Raw genomic sequence first — 24,932 nt, forward strand, 5'->3', positions numbered from 1 at the left:
AGAGAGGAAACCAGGTGAATTCCCCAGAGACCCACTGGTCTTCCTGCATCTGCTCCAACTCACCGGGAATACCAGCTTCACGCTGCAGTGAGAGAGACATTTCAGCGCCCGTGTCTCGTTATAGCAGGCACTGCTACACCCTCCATGGCTTCTCTTTGCTCTTAAGGGATGAGTTAGGGCAGAAAAGATAAATAGATGGATAAATAGATAGATGGGTAGATAGATTGATTATACATAGACAGATACAAAAATAGATATATGAGAAGGTATTTAATAGGGGACTTGGCTCACACAATTATGGAGGCTGAGAGGTTCCACAATAGGCCTTCTGCCAGCTGGGGAACCAGGAAAGCCAGGAGCATAGCTCAATCTAAGTCTGAAGGTCTGAGAACCAGTCGGCTGTTGGGGTAAGGGTAGCTCTCAGTCTGAGACCAACCACCTTAGAGCCAGGGCCACTGGTGAAAATCCTGAAGTCTGAAGGCTGGACAGCCTGGAGTTCTGATGTCCAATAGCAGGAGAGCAGGAGAAGAAGGTTGTCCCAGCTCCAAAAGACAGAGAATAGATTCTTCTTTCCTTTGCGTTGTGTGTGTGTGTGTGTGTGTGTGTGAGAGTGTTTTGCTCTATCTGAACCCTCAACCCATTGGATGGTGACCGCCTACACTGGGTGAAGGTGGATCTTCCTTACTCAGTTACTGATTCAAACACCAAGCTCTTCTGCGAACACCTTCACAGGCATATCCAGAAATGACACTTACCCAGCTAGCTGGGCATCCCTTAACGCAGTTGACACCTAAAATTCACCACCACGGGAGGGAATTCTTAACACAGACCATGGTTCCTACCCCTTCGCCACATCTCTGTTGGCCCCTGTGCTTCTTGGCCCCCCTACTTCTGTGGAACCTTTGGTGACAATGCTTCCTCTTAGTATAGAGACTATCTATAGTGGGAATGCTGTTCCCTCCAGTCCCCAGCTGGTGAACTCATTCTCTGACGTGCCTAACAAGTTCAAGTTCCCTCTTAACGGGCTCTCACAGCGTGGTACTCTGTTCCTTGATGAATGCACTTGCAGTTCACAGGATAACAATTAGATCAGTATCTGTATCCCCTCCCCATTCCTCATCTGTAAACTCCATTATATTCCCCGTATCTAGAACTGTGCTCAATCAATATCTATTGAATGAATGAGCGATATAATTTCTATTTCAAATATGAAGAAACAAGAATGAGGAAGGTCACATAACTTACCTGATATCACATATTAAGTAAATGTGAAAGTCTGAACTTGAACCCAGAGTATCTGATTCCAAAGCCCCTATTCTCATGCTTTCTTACAGGGATAGGACCATGCATGTAGAAAGAGCCAGGGTCCAAGCTTGCACCTTCAGGGTAACCTGAGCCAATTCCCTCATCTCAGCTGCCTGGGCAGCTGTCAGCCAAGCCTGGGGACCCAGGGTTGGAGGAAGCATCCCTCCTGCAGAATTCTCCACACTACTGTGTAAAGGCTGGCTGCTGTCCACAATTGCTCATCATCCAGGGACTATAGGAGAATAGGGATGAGTCTCTTTGTTTCCACAGACTTCTCTGACCTTTCATTTTCATCACCTAAAAAAAATCTCAACCATGTAGGAGACCGTTAAAGGACTTTACTTGCTTCAGGGGATCAACAGCTCATGAAACGGCATGTCTTTGTTGGTGCAGAGAAAGGCCACAGTGGTCCGATTTCTATTAAAAGTAAATAGTTAAGCCGCAGTCCTGAGGCAGCTGAGGAAGTGATTAGTGTGCTGACACAGTGATAGATGATAAACATAATAGAGCTTGACGGAAATTAATGATATTTTGAATCTTTAATAATGGCACATAACTCTCTAAAAGAGATATCTCCATCACAATGTAATTCTTTTAAAAGCCAGGGGAGCTTTGATGACAACTCAGTAAAAACTTTGTATATGGACAAGATTAGAGGGAAACACGGTAAACGGAAATAATTAAATTTCCAGAGTGTCAGGGTGGTAGGACTGGGAGTGAGTCTTTTATTTTAATTTCCTTTAATATTATCAGGATGGGCTTACGTACAATGGATTCTTTTAAATATAAAAATCCGAGTGGAAAGCTGTCCTCTTCAAAATATGTGTCTGTTTTTTGATGAGAATACAAAGATTGAGTTAATGCATGCCCTTTTCCCTCCTTCCAGCAACCCGAACAGTCTCTGTTCCATCCCGCAAATGAAAGTTACACGCAGGGCCATTGTCTGTGAGTTCTTGTCCATTAAGAGTTTGGGAAAATGCACACTTGCCCCAAGAGAAAAGGTCAGAAGCTGGCGAAAGGAATGCCTTCTGGGACAATGGGCCATTGTGACACCCGGGGCCTTGATTAATCACCTACATCTTCAGCGAAACTATTCTAAGTGGCATTGCAAGAGACACCCGGAGTTAGAGGCTGCATGAGAAGACGAAGGGAGGCATGCTCAGGGTGAATCTGGGCGTCCCTCCAACATAACAGGATCCATGGTCTGGAATGCCACCCTGACCAGGCAGCAACCTTTAATTAAGTTCCCATTTCCTCACATCCTGGTTTGTTTCACTGCTAATCAGATGGAAATATTATTTGAGATCATAAATAATAATCCTATGAAAACATATATGGCAGTTGGAGGCATTATAAGCCATCACTGATTTTCATAGCAAAGCCTGTTCCCAACAGCCACATGCTGAATCCATGAGCTCTAAAAGTGGCCCACGGCATCTGTGGAAGCTCATAGGGTTGGCAATTCCAGAATCACGTCTAAGGCCCTTCCCTGCACTAAGTTTGCAAATTAGTCACAACCTGGTTTACGCTGGTGCAGTTATCTGAGTAAGCTGATAATGCCTTCCATACATTTCGTTTCCTTCCACTAAGGAGCTGAGAGCGGTTTCTCATGATAAGAAACTTGGCAGTAAAAGAGCCCAGTAGACCTCACATTCCCTGAATATCTCAAAGGTTGGCTTTGCTTTCCTAACAAGAGCAAGCCATTTCTTCAATTTACACAACCTCTTCAGAATCCTTCTGGAAAAATGACCGGGTTTTACCCACGATGTCAAACCAGCAAGAAGGCGGAAGACAACCCGTGCTCAAGCTGCCTGATGAACGCGCTGGGCGTTGTTTGGCCTGACCTGTGAATTCCTTCAAGCACCGTTATGAACGCCGCCCTCTGCATGGCGACAGACTGTCATTCTTCCCGCAAACAAATTTGCTTCCTGAGCAATGATTTTTGGTTTAAAGAACTGTTGACAGTGGTTGTTTGACAGAGACAGAGGCAGAGACAGAAATGGGAGCAGTTTTGGAAAAGCAGGCCCAAAAGAATCGTGAGTCTGAGGAGGGTCCCTCGCCTGACAGCCCTTTCCAAGATCAGCGGGCAGTTTTCTGTAATGAAGTAGGGAGTTCTGGGGACAGGTAGGACCTGATGTAATGAGTTCCATTAAGCAGGAAGCGAGTACATCTTAATCAGAGACTATAGCCTAAGGACAAAAAGATAGAGAGCCTGGAGGTTAGCTGAAAAGAGAAAGAAGAGCAGAAGCTTGGGAAAGACACTGGAGAAGTTTGGGAGCCTCCTCGGCCTCCGCTGCCGGGTCCTGCTGCAGTAACACACGCAGAGCCACAGCACCCTGACTTCTGTTCAGTGCAGCAGCTTCTCTTCCTTCCTCCTTACCTCCCTCAGCTACTATTCATGCAAACCTTTGTCCGGGAAAACTGGGGGGCATTGAAGTGACAAACGCAGGGCAGGACATTGTTCCAATTCCGGTTTCGGTGCCAGATAACTGTGTGACCTCAGCATGCTGGGCTTCGGCGTCTGCACTGAACAATTACAACACCGGACCAAGTGACCGCTCCATCTCTGTCCAGCAGGTCTGCTCTATGACAAGGCACAATTTGCTTTCCGGTATCAGCAGCTCAACAGCCCCTGTTCTGAGTGTCACGACAGTCTCCAAGATGGGTGTCCTGGTGATTTGCTGTTTTATAAAGCACACAGCTGTTATCCATCAATTCAGCCAGAGGATCCTTCTTTGCAGGCTCTGCTGACTGTTACGAAGGAAATAAGTAGTAGCACAAAGGAAACAAGACATAGTTATTCTCAAAGGGCTGAGAATCTGGTTGGAGAAATCAGACAGATTCACAGATGGGCCACAAAAGCTGGTAAGAGGGCCGGGTGTGGTGGCTCATGCAGGTAATCCCAGCACTTTGGGAGGCTGATGTGGGTGGATCATTTGAAGTCAGGAGTTCAAGACCAGCCTGATCAACACAGTGAAACTCCGTCTCCACTAAAAATATAAAAATTAGTGGGAGGGTAGTGGCATGTGCCCATAATCCCAGGTACTCAGGAGGCTGAGGCAGGAGAATCGCTTGAGCCTGGGAGGCGGAGGTTGCAGTGAGCCAAGATCACACCACTGCACTCCAGCCTGGGCAACAGAGTGAGACTTCGTCTCAAAAAAAAAAAAAAAAAGGCTGATAAGACAACAAAATAAAAGACAATGCAGTGTAATAGAAATGATCCTGGGACTCTTTTTTCCCCACTGTGTTTTTTTTTATTCTTATAGATCTCGGGGGTAGGAAGGTAGTTCTGTTACATGTCTGTGTTGCATAGTGGTGACGTCTAGGCTTTTAGTGTACCCACTGCCCAAATAATGAACACTGGACCCAACAGGTAATTTTTCAGCCCTTACCGACTTCCCACCCTCCCCACCTTCTGAAGTCTCCAAGGATTCCCCTGTATGTCCATGTGGACCCACTGTTTAGTTCCCACTTCTAAGTGAGAACATATGATATTTGACTTTCTGTTTCTGAGTTATTTCACTTAGGAGAATGGCCTCCAGTTCCATCCACGTTGCTGCAAAATACATGATTCCATTCTCTTTTATGGCTGAATATATACACCACATATTCTTTTTCTTTTTCCTTTTTTTTTTTTTTTTTTTGAGACAGAGTCTCGCTCTGTCACCGAGGCTGGAGTGCAGTCTCTTTTATGGCTGAATATATAGACCACATATTCTTTTTCTTTTTCCTTTTTTTTTTTTTTTTTTTGAGACGGAGTCTCGCTCTGTCACTGAGGCTGGAGTGCAGTGGAGCAATCTCAGCTCACTGCAACCTCCGTTTCCGGGTTCACGCCATTCTCATGCCTTGGCTTCCTGAGTAACTGGGACTACAGGTGTGCACCACCACACCCGGCTAATTTTCTTTGTATTTTTAGAGGGAGTTTTGCCATGTTGGCCAGGCTGATCTCAAACTCCTGACCTCAGATGATCCACCTGCCTCGGCCTCTCAAAGTGCTGGGATTACAGGCGTGAGCCACTGCTCCCAGTTCCATGTATTCTTTATCCATCTATTAATGGACACTTAGGTTGATTTCCTGACTTTGCTACCGTGAACATTGTTGGAATAAACATAAAAAGATGGAATGCTTCATGAATTTGTATGCTATCCTGTGCAGGGGCCGTGCTCATCTTCTCTGCATTGTTCCAATTTTGGTGTATGTGCTGCTCAAGCATACACCAGGACCCTTGGGTTCTATGTGAACTAACTCTCCTTTTGCCTGTTAGGCCTCGATATTCTTGCCTACTAAATGGGGTGTCGGACTACATGATCTCCAAGATCCCTTTATGGAGTACATAATAATTAACTTAGGGAGGTGGAGAAAAAGTGTGCCCAGGTGGTTGGGCCATTCGGTGTGTGACAGAGGCTGGGCTCTGCAGTGTGGGTCATAGTCCTCAGGGAGGTGGAGAAAAAGTGTGTGCACAGGTGGTTGGGCCATTCAGTGTGTGACAGAGGCTGGGCTCTGCAGTGTGGGTCTTAGTCGGAGATGTTCACAGGGCAGGGCCGGGGAGGTCACTGGAGGCCATGAACAGAACATGGAAAGCCCAGATGCCCGAGGTCGCCAGGAACGGGACGTGTCTACCAGAGGGGCTTGAAGGTGAGAGAGAAAGCACTTGGCTGGAGGCACCTGTGCCTTCCCAGGGAGGACTCTAGTGTTTCCACTTTGTCCCACTGACACTGGGGAGCCTGGAAGGATTCCAAGCATGGGATGTGGGATGAAAGTGGCACTGCCATGGGGGTCTGACTGCTGCTAATGAGAATGGCCCTCACATGGGGTCTCCTGGTGCCACCGGCATTGCAGTGTCTCCAGGGATTTTCCCATACTGGAAGGAACTAACAGGTAAAGAAGATTGAGGCAAAAGGAACCTGAACCTATTGGACTTTCTACCAGGGGAATTTCTACCCTAACTTGCCATCTCCAGCAGCATAGAGGTTTTGAGCTGTTCTTGATGCCTAGGAGTGATGTACCAGACTGGGGCACCTGGAAAAATCAAGTCAGCTTCTTTGAGAAACCTCTACAGGAAAATCAAACAACACTCACTCCCAAAACAACCACCACAAACCAGAACAACATCCTTTTTGTCCACAGAGGACAAGAAGGAGGGGGTTTTCTTGTAGTCAGATCCTTGATTTATCAACTGCCTACATTGAAGTCATTCTCAGAAATAAAGGTGCAAACTAAATTGCAAAGGGGAGACAAGTCTTTAACCCCAAGCATTGTTTTGGGGAAGACGGATCTCTTTGCCTAACTGGAGGGTAATAAACATTTCTTCCACAGCTGTTGAAACGTTTATACCTACTTCACCATTGAGACAAGAAGACTCTGACAAAGAAAGCAATCAAAATGTTAACAGAAGGACTGGATAATGTTATATTGACTTCTTTGGAATTACTAACCTTCCATGGAAAGAGAATGGCATCTTTTAAAAAATTAAACATTATTCTAAGTCTAGGACACACTTCTTTCATGCAGCCTAGGTAAGATGATTTAGGAAGTTAGAAATGCAAACATTAGTTCAATAGATACAAAATAATTTAGTCTTATCCTTTCAATTTTTCTGATAAGTGAAGTTAAGGTGAAATATCTAACTAATTCTCACAAGAAAGCAGGAATGCAGGGGGAGAATTCCATGAAAGAAGCCTTTGATCATTGCACCCTAGGACAGACGGGCGTTCCCTGTGCGCTGACCTGCGGGCAGTTACAGTCCCCACATTGAGTGGTGGCAGCCTCTGCTTACTGATCAGAAGCTGCCTGGCTTTCCAAGCTTACTCCAGAAACCTGTAGAGATTTGAGAAAATGCAACCACCTCCGCTAGCAAACTAGTCCCTGGGACCCCCTGAGAGTCCAGCATTCCAATCACCTCCCATCTTCTGCTAGCATCTCTTCTGAGTTCCTCTCACTAAGGCCCTGCCACAGAAGGCTGCTCTACACCCAGTGCTGGTCCCTAATGCTCACTCTGCTTCGGCCACAGCCCAGGTCACCACTGGCCAGGCTTAGGAGTAGGATGCAATGAGTCCAGCAGGCAGATTTAGCGGCAGAGCTTCTGGGCACCTGCCTTATGCCGAGCCGCAAGCTCCACGGAGATGAGCCTTGTCCTCTTGATGTCACTTCTAGTCCCTAATAGGGGCTCAGCAAACATTTTTTGAATGTGTCACCAGAAGAAAGGCTGAATGCATGCATTAGAGTTGGAAATGAGAGAGAGGGACGGGGAATCATGGTTATGTAAGGACGATTTAGAAAAAGTGCCTGCCTTCAAGGAGCTTATAAGCTGGTGGTAAGAATAAGAAAAAATTATAATATAAGGTAGTATAATAAATTGACTGCCTAAATTATAGAAACAGTGATAGGGATGATCTCATTACCCTTTAGCTCATACATTGCTTTAATTCTAAATCTTGGGATATGGTTGTAAGATGGTATTTGAGCCAAATCTTGCACTATGGAAAGGAATTCTCACAAGCTGGTGTGTGCTGCCTTCCTTTAGCCCTAGCCAGTGGCAGACATCACTAATTGATTTCTCCATGATAATTGATTACTGCAAGGCAGGGAAGGAGATACCATGTCTGAAAGTGCCTGTTCAATGTCTGATGCAAAGCAGGTGAGTAATTCAAGTTCCTTTTGTTCTTCCTCTTCCTCCTTTCCCAGAAAACCAAATAAGGGTCCCAATGACATTTTGCCATGGATGTTCCCACTGTTTGAATTGCTGTCAATGTTACTTGTTTAGTGGATGAAAACCCAGTTCTAAATGGCATCACTAATTGATCATGGCTTGCTTTCCAACTGAGCTTTACAATTCTTCTCAACACAGGGCCCTGAACTTACATCTTCAGGCCTATGAGGTGCAGATCTGTTATTGATTGTCCCACCCTGTTCCAGATTATGAGCAGCCATTCTAAGACCTGGGGTTCAGAAAAAGAGGGATTCCAGAGGAATGCACAGTCACTGGTAACTCAGGGGCTTTGATACAGTCCCAGGCATAGGATGTTCCTCCTCCTCAGGGTTTGACCATTAGCATGTCTGCCCGCACCCAGAGTCATCTTCCTCCACCCCTCCTACAGGTCAGGAAGAAAACTGGGTCCTCATCCACTAAACACGTATCATTGACAGTAATTCCAGCAGTGGGAACATCCATGGCAAAATGTCATTGGGACCCTTATTTGGTTTTCTGGGAAGGGAAGAAGAGGAAAAACAAAAAGAACTTGAATTAATCATTAGCTTTGCATCAGGCATTGAACAGACATGGTATCTCCTTCCATCCCTTGCAGTTCTGAAAGGATGATTATATGTATTCTATCATATCATTATATATCATGGTTTTTTAGCCACTGGCGTCATTGACAATGCCAGTAACTAAGTCGACCTGTTTGACCAACAACAAATTTGGATGTTTCTGACTTTTTTTTTTAATAGACTTTTGCTGCTACTGTTAACTGCTCAAGGTATTCTAATAGGCACTTAGACCATACCTATGATTAGGAGTTCTTTGCAATTTGCTATTCAGTCCCTAAACAGCAGGCAGACATCAAATGGTCTCTAACATGATTTGAATACCACTGGATTCTTTTGTCCTCTTCTGATTCCCTATTATAATCCTGTACACTCAACCAATAGCAATCTTTTGAAGTTTATAACTTTCTTAACTTCAAAGTTTTCTCCATGCCTAAGTAGCAGGAGGTTTTCAAGGTGGAAATGCTAAATGAGTATACCATGCACAGTATAAATAACACACATCCAAGGGCATCCAAGACTTCAAAACCATTTGTATTAAGCTAGACAGCAGCTGTGAGAATCTACCCTTGTATGATGTCCTATTATAAATATCAGATTAGAGGAAACTTGGGGAGTGAGGCCTTGTTCATTCATATTGGGTTTTATTAATTTTTCCTCCCCAGTACATTCAACATGAGAGCATCTTAACATACCCCAGGGGCATTCCTGTGCATTCAGGCAACTGTTCTCATCAAAGGAAAAAAAAAATACTTCACCCCATTATTTTATGTGGCTTCCAAGAGAGTTTCAACCCTTAAAAGTTTATAAGTACTTTTCATTAGGACACTATTGTTTGATAGAATCTTAACCTCCTTCTGACACCTTGCTTCCCTAAGTAAAAATGTAATAACAACACTTACAGCAATAACAACAACACAACGACAATAATAGTAATGGCAAACACCAGGTGGTCTGCACTTTCTATAGGCCAGGTGTAAGGCTGTGTGCCTCATCTGCATTCTGCCAATGAGTCTGCTCACTGAAACCTCCACCTCCCAAGTTCAAGCGATTCTTGTGCCTCAGCCTCCAGAGTAGCTGGGATTACAGGCATGTTCCAACAAGCCTAGCTAATCTTTGTATATTAGTAGAGATGAGATTTCACCCATGTTGACCAGGCTGGTTTCAAACCCCTGGACTCAAGTGATCCACCTGCCTTGGCCTCCCAAAGTACTGGGATTACAGGCATGAGCCACCAAGCCTGGTTGATTTTTGAATATCAGTAGAGACGAGATTTCACCATGTTGACAAGGCTGGTCTCAAACCCCTGGCCTCAAGTGATCCACCCGCCTCGACCTCCCAAAGTACTGGGATTACAGGCATGAGCCACCATGTCTGGCAATTCTGTCAATGAATCTTTATCAGAGTCCCATTTTAAAGATGTGCAAACTGAGGCTGGGAGAGGTTTAGGCAACCGGCCTAAAATAATGATAAGTAACACATGGATCCAGATCTTGACTACAAGAAAGCCAATATTTTTCTTCTTCTCTTTAAATTGTCTCCCTTTCTTGTTTTTCTACAACCCAGATAAAACATTCCTCAATTGATTGATCCTAGATAATTATATACGCATATGTTTTACTTCTCTAGTGTTTTAACATCTAAGATCGTCTACAAGTTCTATACATCAGTAATTATTTTATTTCATGAAATGGGAAGTAGCAATTTTTTCATCTGGCAGCTTGTAAACTCAGTCAGACAGAATCAAATCACTTCCCTTAAGCTCACCACAGGAAGGTAGCCTAATTACCTAAAAAAGAGAACAAAAAAGAAAAAGAAAAAAAGGCTCCCTTCTTCATGAGCCTTCCACAAATGCATTCTGCATCTTTATTGCTGCTTTCATTGCTTGGCTCTTGTTAGACTTTTCCCCCAGATGTTCTTAATTTGGGGGTTATTTTCCATTGCATGTGGGCCCTTCAGTACTGTAAATATTTGACTTCAATATTTTCCATAGCTTGAAGAACTTTACAGTGGTCACTTCACACATGGTTACAGAATGTTCTCTGATCTTTCAGGCTGCTCTGTAAATTAGAAACTTGGTAGTTGATATCTTGTGGGCTCCACACACCATTTTTTTTTTTTTCTCAGACTTTGAAGTCTAAAAGTGCATTGTTATTTAGGCCTTAGGCACATATAGAGATATCCCAGAAGCATAGATCAGGGTGGCTCATAAGAATGAATATTTTCCAATTAATTTCTCCTCTATGGTGGGATCTCACATTAGAAATCATATTGTAGTTTTTTCTTTTTTTTTTTTTCGAGATGGAGTCTCACTCTGTCTCCCAGGCTGGAGAGCAGTGGTATGATCTCGGCTCACTGCAAACTCCATCTCCCGGGTTCAAGTAATTCTCTGCCTCAGCCTCCAGAGTAGCTGGGATTACAGGTGCCCACTACCATGCCCAGCTAATTTTTGTATTTTTTAGTAGAGACGAGGTTTCACCATCTTGGCCAGGCTGGTCTTGAACTCCTGACCTTGTGATCCACCCACCTCTCAAAGTGCTGAGATTATAGGTGTGAGCCACTGCATCCAGCCATATTTTAGATTTTTAAAAGATCTCTGCCAGTGGTCTTCAGTGGTACCATCTTGATTCAGCTTTGAATACAAATCTTTATTATATGAAATGCCCTAAACCCACTCCCTCCCAATCCTAGACTGTACGTGCCCTCTGCTCACCACTTCTTCCACCTCATCCTTCTCCATTGTCCTCCCCAACCAGAGGCTTTCCCTATGATGCCTTCCTTCCCAACCAACTTTCCCTTGGGTCATTTTAAATTAATATGTACTAATAACCACGTTAATATTAATACATCATGTTAATCAGCAATAAATCAATTTTGTGTCATCTAAGGACATATTCGCATAACTAATCTGACTATTAAAAAATTAAATTTATTTGAAGTTGCACAGATTTTTCACATGTATTTTGCACTGATTTACGAGTGAGAGCTATGAGGGATAACAAAAAATATCTTTCCATATTCATTCTCGGAAAGCAACTGTTTCATTTTGGTATTACATATCATATTGCAAGCAAATAACATTCTCTATCATGTGAAAAAAAGGAGTGCTATAAATGAAATCATCAGTGGACTTGAAAAAAGGTGCTATTGAGGCATGTGGTCTAGCTTGCCAGTATATGAATTTTGCTGGTAATGTGCTGTCTCACTTTTTTTTTTTGCAAGATGTTGATAAATAACACATTTATAAATGGCTCGCATAATGGATTTTTAACAACTTCCTTGGGAAATAATTTTATGTTCCCATAAGACTTTCCTGCTATGAAGCTTTTCCTGCCACTTGTTCTAAATTTCCTTTTGACATATTTGATGGTTCAATAAGGTGTTGGTTTCATTGAGTGCTATATATCACCAGCGTGGAGCTGGCATAAAGGGTCATGGCTCTTTACAACAGGAAAGGACCGAGAAATACGAAATTATATGAACCGCGTGGTCACTAACTTCTCTATTCAAATTTCAAATTGACTATAAAATATTCTCAACACTTTTAAATTGAAAAGATTCAATTTGTATGACTGTATATTGAGTATGAATTTGGGGGGTTGAATATCTTTGTTTTATTTTTGTTAGAAATGCTCATGTTAGGGCCAGACATGGTGGCTCACACCTATAATCCCAGCACTTTGGGAGGCCGAGGTGTATGGATCGCCTGAGGTCAGGAGTTCGAGACCAGCCTGACCAACATAGTGAAACCCATCTCCACTAAAAGTACAAAAATTAGACAGGTATGGTGGTGCATGCCTGTAATCCCAGCTACTCAGGAGGCTGAGGCAGGAGAATCACTTGAACTCAGGAGGCAGAGGTTGCAGTGAGCTGAGATCATGCCACTGTACTCCAGCCTGGGCAACAGAGTGAGGTTTCGTCTCGAAAGAAGGAAGGAAGGAAGGAAGGAAGGAAGGAAGGAAGGAAGGAAGGAAGGAAGGACGAGGGAAGGGAAGGGAAGGGAAGGAAGGAAGGAAGGAAGGAAGGAAGGGGAAAGAAAAAAAGAAAGAAAGAAAAGAAAGAAAGAAAAGAAAGAAGGAAGGAAGGAAGGAGAAAGAAAGAAAGGAAAAGAAAAATAAAGAAAAAGAAGGAAGAAAGAAAGGAAGAAAGAAAGAAAGGAAAAGAAAAGAAAGAAGGAAGGAAGGAGAAAGGAAAGAAAGAAAGAAAAAGAAAGAAAGAGAAAGAAAGAAAGAAAAAAAGAAAGAAAGAAGAAAGAAAGGAAGAAAGAAAGGAAAAGAAAAGAAAGAAGGAAGGAAGGAGAAAGGAAAGAAAGAAAAAGAAAGAAAGAAAGAGAAAGAAAGAAAGAAAGAAAGAAAGAAAGAAAGAAAGAAAGAAAGAAAGAAAGAGAAAGAAAGAAAGGCTCATGTTAACTGTTTATCACTAGGCCCTCTGGACTATCTTCCCACTTGAGGCGACACAGTCGAAGAGAGCTGTCCACCCTAGAGCTGGAGAAGCCACCTTTGACGGCCCATCTGCGGCACTTCCTACCTTCTCCCCATCTGCCCGCTAGTGCTCATGGTAATAGTAGTACCTCTGCCACCCTCTACTGCCACCGTCAAGTAGTGGCATCTCAGTGGCTGCTGGCGACCTTGGGTTCTCATCTTTCTCTCCATCCGTCAGATAATGCTTTCATTGTTACATGTTTTCGTTTGATTTCTTTCCTCCATTGGATCTCCTCTGCGAGAAGGGGTTGGGAGTTGGGGACCTTACCAAAATAACTCTTTCAGTTTTGCACTTTCAGGACATGAAGTTGTTTCCTCCAGGAAAATGAAAACTGAGTCAGAAAAGGTTCCAGTGTATCCCCACACTATACCTGAAATGTCCCTGCTTCCTCACACCTCCCACAAACAGCCTTCTCACTCGTGATTTTTCTCTCAGGAATCACTCTGTCCCTCTGCAGTTTGTCTTCTATCCCCTTCCCCCCAACTCTTCCAGGTCAGACACATCTCTACATCTCTGTGGCCGAGCTTCAGCACTTCCTATTGAGCTCCTGGGCCTCCTTTAAATTAAAAAAAACAAAAAAAATGGCTGTGAATCGGCTTCAATGTCCTCAAATACTCACAAGCACATGGATGGATTTGCCAGGTCAAAACCCAGAAAGGGCTCTAGAAAGTGAGGAATCACCTAACTCCGTGCACAGTCCAGACCAGGCTGCTGTTCTGAACCCAGTCATACGGTTTGACTAAAATCTTTGAAGAATATAATTCAAATGGACAAATATCGAAATGTGAACTGTGATTTCTGGGTAGTGTGGGTGATATTCACTCTTTTCCTTTTTACTTAGCAGTATTGCTTGACTTTCCTATAATATCATATTAGCATTTTGCAATAAGTTATTCATTTTAATTGAAATATGGGGACTGATACAGGCACTGGCAGTGAGAATGGAGAGATAAAGATATGAGAGTATCTAGAGAGTGCTAGACCTGGTGACCAAGAGAGTGACCAGGAGCTAGGAAAACACCAAAACAACCACTAGACAGCATATAAATATTGGAAATACAGAAGAGACATGTGGCAGATGCCAGGGTCTCCTCGACATCCTTTCTTCCTCTCCCATTGTTCAGTAACTGAGTTCTTTGGGGCAATGGATTCCATGCCAGTTCTACAGGTCCCCACCCCACCACAGGTCTCCATCAAGCAGCCAGACCCCATCCACCTGATGTGGTTCAAACAGCACAGTTCTGAGCCATTCAGCAAATGATATTCCCCTGGCCACACTGCTTACTTCAAGGGTGATCCAACCAGCATAAAGCTCTAGATTTGAGCTTGAGAGTTGTGGGAAGACCTCCTCCCGGCTATTGTGTGTGTTTAAAGAAGCCCAGGCTGCAATGGCAGCCATCCTAAGGCCAAGAAGGCAGCCAGGCTTGGAATGAAACCAACACAATAGAAGGCCAAGCAGCCAGACAGGAACAAATTGGATCCCTGATGGCAGCATGGAGCCACTGGATTTGCTGACCCAAAGTCTATCCTGCCACTGGGCTTTCCAGTTTAATGAGCCAATTAATTGCCTGATAATTTAAAGTGTCCTTGCTAATTCAGAGCTGGCTGGCAATGGAGTGGAAGATGAGAAAGACAGCTGCTAAATCCCTGCAAGATATTCAGGGGCCACGTCCAGGAGGCAGTTAAAAAGTGGAACTTGGACCTTGAACTCAGGATAGAGACTTAGACTCAGGAATGAATTTGGGAGTTACTAAAATATGTGTCAGTCAGCTACTGCTGCATAACAAACTACCTCCCCAAACTCAGAAGCATGTGAGATGGTCAGCTGTGGGGGCTCTGCTCATTGCTGCTAAGCTTGGCTGGACTCAGGCTCCACATGTTTGTTAAGACTCCCAAAGCAAATCACATAGTTGAGTCCATCTTCAGTTGGCTGGAGAACGTATATTCTGCTTCTGCTTCAAAGTTGTATTGAAAAGGGTGTGGTTTCAGGAAGAAATAAAAGCTATGGAACAATATTGCTCTCCATCACATGGTGTCACTCCAGGTGAAGCCCAGGGCATGGATAAAATACCCTGAAGAAAATATCAATGAGATAAGGGGACACCAATGGCTATGGAGCAGAAGATGGGCACATGAAAAAGGTTTTAAAAAGAATCTTCACTTATTGATTGTATAGCTATTTATTGAGTGCCAACTATGGGTTGGGCTCTGTTTCTATTTCTGGGGTGGGAAAGCTGTCAAAAAAGCCCCTGCATCATGAAGCTTCTGTTCTAGTAAGACACTGGGGAGACCAACAATATACAAGATAAATAATAAAACATGTAGAATGTTAGCTATTAAGTGTTAGCAAAAGAATATTTAAAGCAAAGAAGAGAAGTGGGTATGTAGTGATGGGAGGAGGGGGTGAAATCGTAGTGTCCCTGGCCAGAGAAGGATGCACTAAGAAGGTGTGAATGAAGGGTCAAAGGAAGTCAGGGAGGAAGCCATGCAAATAACTTCAGGAACGGAAGGAACAGAATGTGCACAGACACGAAGCAGGGGTGTGTCGCGAGTTTGGGGCATAGTGCATAGGACAGTTGGCTTGAACAGAAGGAATGGGGAAGAGAAGTAAGAGATGAGTCAGGATGACAGGACCACTCACAGCCTCGCATGTCATGAGGACTTTGGCCTGGATGGAGTGAGTTGGTGGCCGGGGGGAATTTTGCTCAGAGGAATGACATGATCTGATTGTAACAGGATCCCTGTGGCTGACTTAAATGACAAAACTGATATTAATTTTACAGATGTTGACAGAAGGCTATAGCAGTGCAGAGGGGAGAGGGCAGGGGAGCCAGATCTGATGCAGGAGGATCATTAAAAGGCTATTGTGGGAAGCTGGGAGAAGCTGATAGGGGCTTGGAGCAGGGTGGGTTAGTATAGTGGGGAGAATGTGACCTGATTCTCAGGCCAACATAATCTGCTAGGGAGTTTCATGTGGGGTGTAAGAAGTAGAGACGAATGAACGTTCGCTCCAATCTTAAGCAATTGGAAGAATTCACTGAAACTGGAGACAGATTTGAAGAACAGGTTTGGTGGAAACATGAGAAGCTCTGATTCAAACATGCTGAGCTTCAGATGCCCACTGAATGTCCAAGAGCAGCAGATGTCAAGGAGAAGCTCAGGTGTACCAGTCTGGAATTCAAGGGGAAGGCCAGGGCCAGCGAGTATATTTGCCAGTGGTCAGGATATAGATGATATCTAAAGCCAGGAAACAGCATGAGGTCCCCTAGGGATGAGTGAGGACAGAAAAGAGAGGGGCTCAGAGGACTGAGCCCTGATGACTCCAACGATGACCAAGGATTACCTTGACTTTCAAGGTCAGAGATGAGGAGGAGCCTCAGCTGTGCTTGGGGGTGGTGTCAGCTGCAGGTAGGGGCTGCCCAATCTGAGGAAGCTGGAGAGCATTTCAGGGAAAAACGAAGAGAGGCTCCAACTGCATCTGAAGCTGATGGGGAGGTAAAGTATGACAAGGGCCAAAATCCTCCTTTAGATTTGGTGACGGGGATGCCAGTGATGATCTTAGTCAGAATACTTTCAGGGTGTGGCAGAATCAAAGCCAGCCTGTGGCTCCTGAGATTTCAGGGGCTTTTGGAGGAGGAGGAAATGGAGGTGGTGAACTTGGACAAACATTTAAGAATGTTTGCTACAAAAATTACAATGATGATGACCATAGTGATGATGATGACGGTCGCTCGCTCATATCTATCATCTATTCTAAACACTTTACATGCATTGAATCAATAGAAAGCAGCACAAAGGGATAAGGTGGTTTCCTGACACTAAACTGGGTCCCAGAAAGGTGTGTGCCTTTGGCTGTGGTGTGTGTGCAAATACCTGAAACCACAGAGCAGGTGGACAGGCTGAAGGGAAGGAGGCAGTGACAGAAGAAGCAACAGACACTGGGAGGAGGGGATGACTGGGAGCCCCAGAGCCTGGATCTATTGGATGGAATTCAGAGCCAGACAGAGGGACTCACCTGAGTGAAGAAGGAGATGCATGCTCCGTACCCGAAGGAAGAAGGGAAGAGTGGCAAGAGAAATTTTATTAACTTACTAAGAAGGAGGCCAGGAGGCCAGGTCGTTTGGAGGAGAGAGATGAACAGAGTATGAGAGATACTGAGCAGCCACAGATGGCCCCATTGGGAATGGAGACCAGGTGGGCTGTGTCTATCAGAAGTGCTGAGCGGCCTGAGAGCAGGGGCCCTAGGAATGGATGAGCAGAGTATCAGTGCCAAGAAGTCACCAGAGGAAAAAGAAACTGAAGGGAGGAACATGAAAGAGGATGGGGTGACAGCCCACAGGATCGGGCTTGGCAATGACAGAGTTAACCCTGGTGGGAGACATGGAGTTGGGGAGGGCGAGGAAGGGAGGGAGGATCTGAGGGAGCTCACCGGGGAGTGCAGTGTGTCCAGGGACAAGAAGGAGGCATGGGAAGCCCAGGGTGCATTCATTTCAGGGGTATTTGCTGAGAGACTGCTGTGCGCTGTGCACTCCCTTGGAGCCCTAGGCACATTAGGAGGTGGCATTTAGAGTGGCCTAGGGGGCAAGAGCCGGAGTCACAGAGTAGATGAGACTGCCCAGGAGACCATGAGTTAAGAGACAGGAGACTCAAGGGTAGAACTTCAGGGGAAATGTCTCTTCCGTGAAAGGGGTGAACAGGAGAAGTTGTGCCACAGCCCTAGGGAAGGAGGAAAGCTCCCGACCCCCAATCTCTACCCTACCTGCCATCTGCCCACTTCCATGAGCTCCATGAGTTAGCCCTGAAACATAGGGGAGGAGAGAGGTTACAGGGTAAGGGGACTGCATCTGACCACCTGACTGAGGAACAGTCTTCCTCTACAGGAAAGGCATTCTCCCCTTCTGAAGGTGTGGCTTAGAGACGGGAGGACGCTTAGGAAGCAGTGAGAAATTGGATATGCAGCCACTAAGCCAGGGCAGCTGAGTCCACCTGGTGGCCGGTGGGTGACATGAAGGCAGTACTATCATCTCAAGTGATTTCAAGATAGGTTGCAGCAAAGTTATCAAAGACGGTCAGTATTGACGGCCATGGAAGCTTCTATTTGTGCAGACTGGATCTTTTACTAAGTCCTTTCAACATCCTTCACCTCATTTGATTTTCACCATAGCCATGTGAGACTTGACCTCTCAAAGATGGGAAAGTTGGGGCTAAAAGAAGATTTAACGAACTCACCCAAAGACACACAGCTGGAATGAAAGTTATTTGCAAGTGACCCTTTGCAGTGGGAGCATTAAGATTGTTTAATTTATTGTGCATGGTCCTCTTTTTTTATGCTATGTAAAATGTCAAGAATAATTTCCTTATAATCAATGATGTTCATTTCTTTGTTTCTTTCCCTTTTACTGCCTTTTCAGAAACTTTGCTGATGTCTTTTGGAAGCTTCTATTCCAATGAGTCTTTTACAGCTCTCCACTATTGGCGAGGCGTGAGGGAACTAGTCACTCCCCAAAGATTACCAGAAAAGTTCATTTTCTAGTTGAGCTGGGAGGTGCACCTCAACCAGGAACATGGAGACTTCCTGCTGGTTTCACATGGAGGCCTCCCGCCTTCTCGTTCATGCCAGTGGAGTTATTGAGTTGGGTAAAGATGCTTTTACTGGCCATATAGGGTATGTTGGAGAAATGAAAATACAACCTAGATAAGCATTCAGTTCATTTCAACTAATATTTTCTAGGCGCCTAGAATGGGAGCTGTTTGGACAAAATGGCGCATGGGGATTTAACATTTCCAAAGTCAAACAAGAATGCCCGGGTCTCTGGGTAGCAGTCCAGGGACAACCAGCACCACCACAGATGGCTTCCCAGGCAGAGGGGAGCAGCCTGGCACAGATACAATAGTTATGCTCTTTTAGGGACACACACTCTTTAAAAACTGAAGGCAAGTATGGAATATCCAGGAAAATGTACATGCATGAAAACTTCTACATATAATTTGTGGAGTTTTATGACAGTCAGAAGTATTCCCTGTACCTCAGACTAACAAGCCCTTAAAACCTGGCTCTTTTTTTTTTTTTTTTTTTTTTTTTTTTGAGACGGAGTCTCGCTCTGTTGCCCACAGTGGAGTGCAGTCACATGATCTTGGCTCACTGCAACACCCGCCTCCTGGGTTCAAGTGATTTTCCTGCCTTAGCCTCTTGAGTAGCTAGAATTATAGGTGTGCACCACCACATCTGGCTAATTTGTGTATTTTTGGCAGAGATGGGGTTTCACCATGTTGACCAGGCTGGTCTTGAACTCCTGCCCTCAAGTGATCCGCCCACTTCAGCATCCCAAACTGCTGGGATTACAGGAGTGAGCCGCCGTGCCTGGCCGAAACCCTGATCTTCTGAACAAACTCAAGGACAAAGCAGATACATGGCAAATTTCAGCTGTATATCACAGAGTTCTATGCCTGTTTCTGCAGCCTTTGAAGGAAGGCCATGACGGCGGCTTGTAACATCAGTCTCACCCCCACTTCGCCCCACCCCACTCCTTTCCCTGAAGTAAACCCTCCTCCCTGTCCAAGCCAAACTCCAGCGCTCACCCATCCTCTGGGCCCTCATGGCATTTTGTTGACACTCCGGTTAAAGCCTTGCTTCCTTGTCTACCTGGGTCTCTCCCTTAGGAAACTGTGAGTCCCTCGACAGCACAGGAACAACACCTTGTCCCTTGCACTTCCCACTGCCTGGCAGCCCAGAGATGCTCAGTAAATACCACTTGTGCCAATGGATGCTTAAATGGTTCAGGCACCAATTTTGATTGTTTCATAATTCTCCAATGTGATTAAAAGTCATTTGCTGCTTCAAAACTCAGAGCGAAAGTTATTTTACAAAGGCCTATTAAAATGACACAGTGGTGCATGGTCTAATGAGTCCTTTTATGAAATTTCCTCTGGAATGTGAAGCACCCCAATGCTCTGAAAGCTTGCTAAAGCTCTTCTTCTGAAAGCCAACTGTGTCCGCTTCACATGGTAAAGTTTTACAGTGGCCTTTGGCACAAGGTAATTCCATCCTATGGGACCCGAGCCAAGATGTAAGCCTCCTGGTTTAAGGTTATATCTCCTTTGTGCACTTAAAAATGTGTTAAGAGAATAGATCACATGCTTAGTGCTCTTAACACAGTAAAAAATGGGGAGACACAAAGAAATTTGTGGAGGCAATAGGTACATTTATTATCTTGATTGTGGTGATGGTCTCAGTGGATATGAACCTAGCAAACTCCTCAAACTGTGTACATTAAGTAAGTGCAGGTTTGTATATCAATTTTAAAAACAGCTCAGTAAAGCTGTTTTTTAAATAGGTATTTCTCATACAGGCAGGGCCTGGGGTTAATGGAGGCAGGGGCGCTGGGATGTGCTGGGAGGGAGGAGGGAACAGGAAAGGCTGGGAGAACAGGAGGCCCTGAGAGGACCTAGGAGATTTGAGGGTGAGGGAGGGAGCTGGGGGGCGTGGGGTGCATGGTGAGCCCAGAGTCTGTAGTTTAAGGTGCAGAATTTAGACTAGCCATTATCAGGTAAATGTATTTCGCAGGTGGTCAAAAAGGTAATAACATCTAAGAAGTAGATATGCTGCTCAATAACCAAGTTTTCTGAAGACTTCATCAGGTACCTTGAAACCCAGGAAAAGGAGGCATGCCAGCCTTCCGCATGGAGGAAAACAAAGTGGCATTTGGGGTGTGCTGAAAACACGTGGGGACACTCGGGTCCCCATCTGGACCAGTCCAGGGAGGGGCCTTGGGGGGCTGTCCTGGTCAAAACAATACAACAATCACAAAAGTCAAGCCGGTGCAGGAGAGCACGAGGCTCGGGGTCCGGAGTGGCTGACCCCTCAGCGGAGCAGGCGGTGCCAGGTACCCAGCCAGGAGAGTGTTGCCACAGGGCTCCCCAGGGGCAGTCAGACACCCAAGAAGCAGGGCTGGGCTGGCTCAGCGCTTTCTCCAAGGTCCGCTTCAAGGTGATAGAGGCCGGCAGCAGCCCATGGCCCCAAGTGGGGCTCCCAGGGAAGTGGCTGCAGGAGCTGGGCAGGGTCCCAGGCCCCAAGAGAAGGCCAGCCCTCACCCTAGGCCCACAGAGAAGGCCGGCCCTCACCCTGGGCCCACAGAGAAGGCCGGCCCTCACCCTGGGCCCAAAGAGAAGGCCGGCTCCTCACCCTAGGTCCACAGAGAAGGCCGGCCCTCACCCTGGGCCCAAAGAGAAGGCCGGCTCCTCACCCTAGGTCCACAGAGAAGGCCAGCTCCTCACCCTGCGCCACAGAGAAGGCCGGCTCCTCACCCTGCGCCACAGAGAAGGCCGGCTCCTCACCCTGCGCCACAGAGAAGGCCGGCTCCTCACCCTGGGCCCACAGAGAAGGCCGGCCCTCACCCTGGGCCCACAGAGAAGGCCGGCCCTCACCCTGGGCCCAAAGAGAAGGCCGGCTCCTCACCCTAGGTCCACAGAGAAGGCCGGCCCTCACCCTGCGCCACAGAGAAGGCCGGCTCCTCACCCTAGGCGCATAGAGATGGCTAGAGCGTTGCAGGGAGACCCAAGCAAAGCTATTCCTGTGGCAGAGATGCTGACATTAACAACAAAGGCAGGAACTGAGACCCAGGTGGCACTCACTCATGTGGCACTCACTCCTGTGGCACTCACTCCTGTGGCACTCACCCATGTGGCACTCCTGTGGCACTCACCCATGTGGCACTCACTCATGTGGCACTCACTCATTCCTGTGGCACTCACTCATTCCTGTGGCACTCACTCCTGTGGCACTCACTCCTGTGGCACTCACCCATGTGGCACTCCTGTGGCACTCACCCATGTGGCACTCATTCCTGTGGCACTCACTCCTGTGGCACCCACCCATGTGGCACTCACCCATGTGGCACTCACCCATGTGGCACTCACTCCTGTGGCACCCACCCATGTGGCACTCACTCATGTGGCACTCACCCATGTGGCACTCACCCATGTGGCACTCACCCATGTGGCACTCACTCATGTGGCACTCATTCCTGTGGCACTCACCCATGTGGCACTCACTCATGTGGCGCTCACTCCTGTGGCGCTCACTCCTGTGGCACTCATTCCTGTGGCGTGGCACTCTTGTGAGCCAGGTAATCTTCTCCATGCTGGGCATGTGATGACACATTGAACTCCTAACAATCCTGTGAGGGAAGTGCAAATAGCATCAAACCCCTCACACAGATGAGGAGACTGTGGCAGTGAGAGATGAAGTAACTTGCCAGGCTAGTGTTGGTGAAGTTTGGATTTAAACTTCAGCAGCGTGCCTCCTGGGCTCATTCTCTTAACCCCTATGCAGTATTTTCTCATGGTATGGGGAAAGAGGAAGGAGGGAGGGAGTCAAAAGCCAGAGGTGGGCATGTCAGCTGAGCCTGGGTTTAATTCACTGGTGGGGCCCCCTCACACACATACCACCAGCAGGTTAGGTGGCTCTTGTTCCATGTCCTGGCCCCAGGGCAGCAGTCCAGTGGATGGATTCTGGGCTGGGAAAGGGAGATGCAGGAGTTGCTGGAGGTGTGTCTATGACTCTATAAAGGGATGGTCTGAACTCCCTCCCAGACAGAGTGAAAGTCTCGCTGTGTGAGTGCCATGGACAGAGCATGTGCATCTCTCGAGCCCAGGTGATGTTATTGAAACAAAGGTCAGATCGTGTCCTGTTTAAAAGCTTCTCCTGGCTCCCCATGTCACTCAGAAAGCTCCTTACCATGGCCCAGAGACCTCTCTGACCCCACATTCTAACTCACCTCCCTCCACTCCCCTCACTCTGCTCCATCCTGCAGGCCCCCTAGCTCCCAGCTCAGGGCCTTTGCACATGGTGCAGCCCCTTCCTGAAACTCCCCTCCCTTGCAGAGCTGCATGGCTTACTCCTTTACTCAACACAGGTCTCTCCCCAAATGCCACCTTCTCAGGAGGTGCCTAGGACCAGCCTGTGCCAAGTCACCTTCTCCTTGCTCTGCTTCCTTTCTCCATGCACCAATGCCATGTGGAGTGCACACACTACATACAACACCATGAGGGGTCCACACACAACACTGTCGGGTATACACACAACACCAGGTGGAGTCTACACACAACACCAGGTAGAGTCTATACACAACACTATACAGGGTATATACACAACACCATGTGGGGTCTATGCACAACACAAGTTGGAGTCTAAACACAACGCCAGGTGGAGTCTACACACAACACTATATGGGGTATACATATAACACCATGTGGGGTCTACACACAACACCATGTGGGGTCTACACACAACACCATGTGGGATCTACACAGAACACCATATGGAGTCTACACACAATACCATGTGGAGTCTATCCACAATGTCATGTGGGGTCTACGCATGATGCCATGTGAAGTGTACACACAACACCATATGGAATCTACACACAACACCGTGTGGGGTCTGCACATGACACCACATGAAGTCTACACACAGCACGATGTGGAATCTACACTAACTTGTTTATTTGCTTGCTGTATGTCTGCATCCCCCCACACATCACTAGAACTTAGGTGGCATGAGGGCAGGAACTTGGATGTGTTCACTGCTGTATCCCCAAATGACTGCTGAATGAATGGAATGAATGAACACAAAGCGTCCTCCCCAGCTGCACATCTAGAGCAGGAGGAGCCCCTCTCAATTGGACCCTGAGGTGCCTGTATTGAGGTTCTCTCTGTGGATGCCAACCATACACGGCTGATGAGGCTCCTGACAAAGCCCAGTGGAGGTTTTGGTTGCCTATTCCCCCCTCTTTTTTAAGCTCTGTACCAAAATTGATTCAGATCATCAGATACAGGCACCCTGTTCCTACTTTGTTAACTTTTCTCCAACACACTTCATAGAACTCTGAGTCAACATCCTAGCTATGGCTCCTATGGAAGTTCAAAGCAAGAAACAAAATTGTGTCCACTTTTAGAATAATTATGTGCACTTTTTGTTCTTAGTAAACTGCTATAGGCTTAAAATGCATCAGCTTTCCCAAGCTTCCTATCTGGCCTACCTACTGTGTAATTGCCATTTTTAATGGTAACATATTTTAACTGTATCATCTCAATCTAGCAGAAGAGATTGGCAGCAATATTTACTTCTTTAGTCATGTTGTTATGATGATGAATAAATGGGTATGGTAACATCAGAAGATTAAATTCTCTCTCTTAATGGAAAATTAACTCTGAAACCAGACATCCTAGAATTTCTGTTTCCTGGAGCAATGGTTCCTGATTTGTGAGCAGCAGACCCCTGGGGGACACTCCAAGCCCCATCCTTCTTAAAGGAGTCTCGCAGTCATTGTAGGCACCAAGTGCCTCCTGCATACTAACAGTCTTGTGCACCAAGGCTTGACTGTCATGTAAATGTGTCCTCACAGGACTTTGAGATCAACAAGTTATGACCTCACATATGCTTTGGACAGTAGGTATTTTTCAATCAGACTGCACCTATTATCATGCAGAAGGATCCCAAATGGCTAACCTCAAAGGGATCTGTGTGCTCTATAAAATTTAGAACAACTTCTCCATAATTTGGAGTCTTTAGGAGAACACAATATATTCTAATGGAGATCTTTATCATCAGAAGTTTACAAAGACATACGAAACAAAAGCTCAGTTGCAAGACATTAAGAGACAGTGCAAATGGCAAGCAACTAACTAGGAATTTTCTTTGGTCAAGTTTCTTCCCTGATATGAAACTCACTTCATGTTTAGCTTCCCCCTCTTCTAAAAATCCAACAACAATACAGTAAGTTCACTCTGCATTCACTTACACTATGTTCCTAATGCTGCACTGGCAACTTTGCTGCTCACTTTTAATTAAAGCACAAGGGTTGTGGGAAAAACGACT

At 45.9% G+C, this 24,932-nt stretch overlaps 1 long non-coding RNA gene and 1 other non-coding gene across 2 annotated transcripts in view; both read right to left on the reverse strand.

The window, feature by feature from the left end:
- Nucleotides 1-1,625: 1,625 nt before the first annotated feature.
- The window catches only part of LOC134737486 (uncharacterized), a 74,740-nt gene continuing 51,433 nt past the window's right edge, over nt 1,626-24,932 (reverse strand). Inside the window, exon 2 of the long non-coding RNA XR_010122447.1 lies at nt 1,626-4,056. This is a non-coding gene — a long non-coding RNA (uncharacterized lncRNA). The remainder of the gene's footprint in view (nt 4,057-24,932) is intronic.
- On the reverse strand, nt 5,418-5,519 carry LOC129488923 (U6 spliceosomal RNA). The gene has a single exon (XR_008659767.1). It is a non-coding gene; the product is annotated as a U6 spliceosomal RNA (small nuclear RNA).

The sequence above is a fragment of the Symphalangus syndactylus genome, chromosome 8 (assembly GCF_028878055.3).
Source record: "Symphalangus syndactylus isolate Jambi chromosome 8, NHGRI_mSymSyn1-v2.1_pri, whole genome shotgun sequence".
Taxonomy (NCBI): Eukaryota; Metazoa; Chordata; class Mammalia; order Primates; family Hylobatidae; genus Symphalangus; species Symphalangus syndactylus.